Source organism: Scylla paramamosain, chromosome 45 (assembly GCF_035594125.1).
Source record: "Scylla paramamosain isolate STU-SP2022 chromosome 45, ASM3559412v1, whole genome shotgun sequence".
NCBI lineage: Eukaryota > Metazoa > Arthropoda > Malacostraca > Decapoda > Portunidae > Scylla > Scylla paramamosain.
In genome coordinates, this window is record NC_087195.1 from 6,972,501 (window position 1) to 6,977,500 (window position 5,000).

The window sequence follows — 5,000 nt, forward strand, 5'->3', positions numbered from 1 at the left end:
CGCTTGATGAAACACAATAAGAGATGTTCATGACACGATTAAAGAAAAAATGTTTGGCTTCTTTGATCTGGAATCGGTTACCTGTTATTCTGAAGGCATTGTATATTGTAATGTTAGAGTGGCTGAGTGTTAGCAAGAGTTCGCCTCTCATATGTGTGACGCCCTAACGACTGTGTAAAGCAACACCACGGCCATCTCACTCCGCACTTGGATAGGAAGAAGGAGGAGGAGGAGGAGGAGGAGAAGAAGGAGAAAGAGAAGAAGATAGAAAAAAGTAGAAGACAGAAATAGAAGAAGATAGAAGATAGAAGATACAAAACCAAAATTCTGAAAACAAAAATAGGGATGAAAAAAAATAAATAAATAAACAAATGAACATACAAACAGACAGACAAACAAACAGACATATAAACAAAACAAAAAACAAACAAATCACAACAGAACTAATCCATTTAATAAACAGTTAAAGTAAATAAATAAGCAAATAAACAAAACAAACGAATAAAATACAGGTTTTGACAACTGGCCAATAGGAGACGAGAACAATGTAAACAAACCCTCGACAGCAACCAATCACAGAGCAGAGATGAGAGCCCCTCCCCCTCTCCCTCTCACCTTCCCAAACTCACTCTTTCTCTCTCTCTCTCTCTCTCTCTCTCTCTCTCTCTCTCTCTCTCTCTCTCTCTCTCTCTCTCTCTCTCTCTCTCTCTCTCTCTGGTAAACTACAATTGCACACCAGAGAGAGAGAGAGAGAGAGAGAGAGAGAGAGAGAGAGAGAGAGAGAGAGAGAGAGAGAGGTATGTAGGTTATGTAGTTATGATGTCTAATAGGCATAGCTTAGGCGTGTGTGTGTGTGTGTGTGTGTGTGTGTGTGTGTGTGTGTGTGTGTGTGTGTGTGTGTGTGTGTGTGTGTGTGTGTGTGTGTGTGTGTGTGTGTGTGTGTGTGTGTGTGTACGTATAAACACACACACACACACACACACACACACACACACACACACACACACACACACACACACACACACACACACACACACACACACACACACACACACACACACACACACACGATTATTCACGTATATTTAAAAACGGGATATATTTCCTCCTCCTCCTCCTCCTCCTCCTCCTTCTTCTCCTCTACTACTACTACTACTTCTTCTACTACTATTACTACTGCTGCTGCTGCTGCTGCTGCTGCTGCTGCTGCTGTTGTTGCTGCTGCTGCTGCTGCTGCTGCTGCTGCTGCTGCTGCTGCTGCTGTTGTTGCTGCTGCTGCTGTTGCTGCTGCTGCTACGGTTCACAGGAGTTCTCAGAGAGAGAGAGAGAGAGAGAGAGAGAGAGAGAGAGAGAGAGAGAGAGAGAGAGAGAGAGAGAGAAAGTGGGGAGAGGGAGGGAAGCTGCAACTTACACATTATTGATCAGAGAGAGAGAGAGAGAGAGAGAGAGTCGCTCAGTCTCTCTCTCTCTCTCTCTCTCTCTCTCTCTCTCTCTCTCTCTCTCTCTCTCTCTCTCTCTCTCTCTCTCTCTCTCTCTCTCTCTCTCTCTCTCTCTCTCTCTCTCTCTCTCTCTCTCTCTCTCTCTCTCTCTCTCTCTCTCTCTCTCTCTCTCTCTCTCTCTCTCTCTCTCTCTCTCTCTCTCTCTCTCTCTCTCTCTCTCTCTCTCTCTCTCTCTCTCTCTCTCTCTCTCTCTCTCTCTCTCTCTCTCTCTCTCTCTCTCTCTCTCTCTCTCTCTCTCTCTCTCTCTCTCTCTCTCTCTACATACATACATACTCGTACATACATACATACATACATACATACAAATAATCATTCATCCCTGTTATTTTCTCCTCTTAAACGGCGCGCGCGCGTACACACACACACACACACACACACACACACACACACACACACACACACACACACACACACACACACACACACACAAGGGTGAAGAATGTTCCCCTAACCCATTTCTCTCTCTCTCTCTCTCTCTCTCTCTCTCTCTCTCTCTCTCTCTCTCTCTCTCTCTCTCTCTCTCTCTCTCTCTCTCTCTCTCTCTCTCTCTCTCTCTTTAACCACACTGAATGCATCCTAACTCCAAATCTTCTTCTTCCTCTTCTTCTTCTTCCTCCTCCTCCTCCTCCTCCAACCAAAAAACCTCCATTACAACGAAGCATTAACAGGAAGACGAGGAGGAGGAGGAGGAGGAGGAGGAGGAGGAGGAGGAGGAGGAGGAGGAGGAGGAGGAGGAGGAGGAGGAGGAAGAAGAAGAAGAAGAAGAAGAAGAAGAAGAAGAAGAAGAAGAAGAAGAAGAAGAAGATACTGTGTCACTGAAGGAAGAAAAACAGGGGATATGGAGGAGGAGGAGGAATACAAAGGAATACAAAGGAATACAAAGGAAAGCCAAACAGCAAAAGACCTTTTGGTCCTTGCAAGGCTGTTTGGTAACTACTTCTAACTAGCTACAGGGAAGAGAGACAGGACAGCACAGCAGAAGGCTCCTCCCCACCCACCACTCCTTCCAGCTTGTGCTGGCATGGAAATAGTTGGGAAAAGTACCATGCAGTATGGAAAAACTGACATGAAATTTTCATAGGAAAGGATGAAAGGAAGTTCTACTATTCACCCTACGGTGAACTCTATACGCCTATCTCAAAGTTGATACAATTCATATTAAAACTGGTGTCTGTAGAATAAGAGTTTATTAGTGAATTTAGTAATTATTCAGACAAGAAGAGAGCTTGTTGAGGATTTGCTTTTAAATATTTGTCTATTTTATTTTTTAATGATTCAATAGTATTGGTGTTCACAATTTGTGCAGGAAGTTTATTCCATATATTTACTATACGATTAAAGAAAAAATGTTTGGCCTCGTGGGATTTAAAACGTTTGGGTATAATCTTGAATCCATTATTTCTTGTTAGGTTAGAATGATCAATGGTAAAATATTGATGTGCATCAATGTTACTATATCCTTTGAAAATTTTGAACACTTCAATTAGGTCTCCTCTTATCCTGCGCTTTGTTAAACTAAATAGGTTTAGTTCTTCCAGTCGTTCCTCATACGGCTTATTGCGCAATCTTGGAATCATCTTCGTGACTCTGCGCTGTATCTCTTCTAGTTTTTCAATGTCTTTTTTGTGATATGGTGACCAGAATTGTACACAGTATTCTAGATGAGGGCGCACCAGTGAGTTATATAAGGCAAGTATAACCTTTCTGATTTAAATTCAAAGGTTCTTCCAATGAACCCTACTAATTTATTTGCCGTCTTTACTGTTTGTATGCAGTGTTGACTCGGCTTTAGGTCGTTTGACACAACGACACCAAGATCTTTTTCTTTATCGGTGCTTGACAGTGGCATGTTATTCATTACATATCTCGCCTGAACATTGTTGCTTCCGATATGTAGAATTTTACACTTTTCTATATTGAATCTCATCTGCCATTTTCTGTCCAGCTTGTTAGTTTATTGAGGTCACACTGCAGTTCCTGCCATTGTGACACAGACGTTACTCTACTTGTTATTTTGGTGTCGTCTGCAAATTTACTTATTTTGCAATTTATCCCTTCATCAATATCATTAATGTACATTATAAAGAGTACTGGTCCTAATACAGAGCCTTGAGGAACGCCGCTATTTACCTTTTGCCACTCTGACTCTTTTCCATTTATCACAACACGCTGTTTTCTGTCAGAGAGCCAGTCTCTCAGCCATTTCAGGGTGTTTCCGGCAATGCCGTGAGCTTTTACTTTACTGATGAGTCTCTTATGGGGAACAGTGTCGAAAGCTTTCTGGAAATCAAGGTAGATAATATCAACAGCTTTTGTCTCGTTATACGAGTTAAATACTTCATAAAAGAAGTCTAGTAAGTTCGTTAAGCAGGAACGCTTGGTTCTGAAACCGTGCTGCGAATCCTTTGTGATTTTATTTCCTTCTAAATATTTAACAGTTTTATCTCTGATTATTGTTACCATCAGCTTGCACACTACTGAAGTGAGACTGGTCGGCCTGTAATTGGCTGGGAGAGATTTATTTCCTTTTTTAAAGATTGGCGTGACATTTGCTAGTTTCCATTCGTGGGGAACTTTACCCGCTAATAAAGTTTTATTGAATAAAATTGTAAGCGGCTTCACGAGCTCATTTGTTGCTTCTTTAAGAAGCCTGGGTGATATCTTGTCTGGCCCGGCTGTTTTGTTTACGTTCATGCTCTTCGTGACTGAGAGGATTTCACTTCCTGTGATGGTGAAGTCCGGCAGCGTGGTGCCTCGTGACTGAGGCGTGGGGGTCGGCAGACTGCCCTCAACATCCTCAGTCGTGAAGACTGTTGAAAAGTACTCGTTCAGGGTGTTCGCCATGTCTGTTTCGCTTTCTATTTGTTTGCCATTTTCTGTTATTAGTTGATGTTAAAACCCTTTTTGTTTTTACATAGCTGTAAAATTCTTTTGGGTTCGTTTTACATGAGTTCGCGATCTGAGCTTCAACAGATTTTTTGCTGCATTTGATCAGCTTTTTAGTTTTTGTACGCAATCTGTCGTGCTCTAGTTTATCATTATTATTTTGTGTTAGTATGTATTTGTGGTACGCATTTTTCTTAGCCAGAAGGCAGCATCTGATTTCATTATTCCACCATTTCGGTTTGGTGTTTTTCACCTTCCGTCTGTTTCGTTGCGGTACACACAAAATCGCAGTTTCATTTAACTTTTTAGCAAACACTTCCCATGCGTTGTTAATGTCTGGTGTTCCCAGCAGTTCATTCCAGTCTATGGATGCAAGCTGCATGCGAAGTCTCTCAAAGCTAGCACGCCGATAGTCTGGCACTTTTTCTTTACTTTCGCTTACTTTAGCTGTGTCAAAATTTATGGTGAAAAGTAAGCTACGATGATCGCTGGAACTCAGTTCTGGTCCAATTTTTAGGTCTTTTACTGACTCTTCACCAGTTGTTAAAACAATATCTAGGATATTGTTACCTCTCGTCGGATGCATGACGTGCTGGTGGAGGCAGCTTTCAAGGA

At 42.0% G+C, this 5,000-nt stretch overlaps 1 protein-coding gene across 1 annotated transcript in view; it reads right to left on the reverse strand.

Annotated features, from left to right (window-relative positions):
• The window catches only part of LOC135094302 (protein still life, isoform SIF type 1-like), a 133,189-nt gene that overhangs the window by 117,500 nt on the left and 10,689 nt on the right, over positions 1-5,000 (reverse strand). The window contains 1 exon segment of the mRNA XM_063994297.1: positions 4,956-5,000. This exon segment is cut by the window's right edge and continues 57 nt beyond it. The gene's annotated coding sequence lies outside the window, so the exon portion shown is untranslated.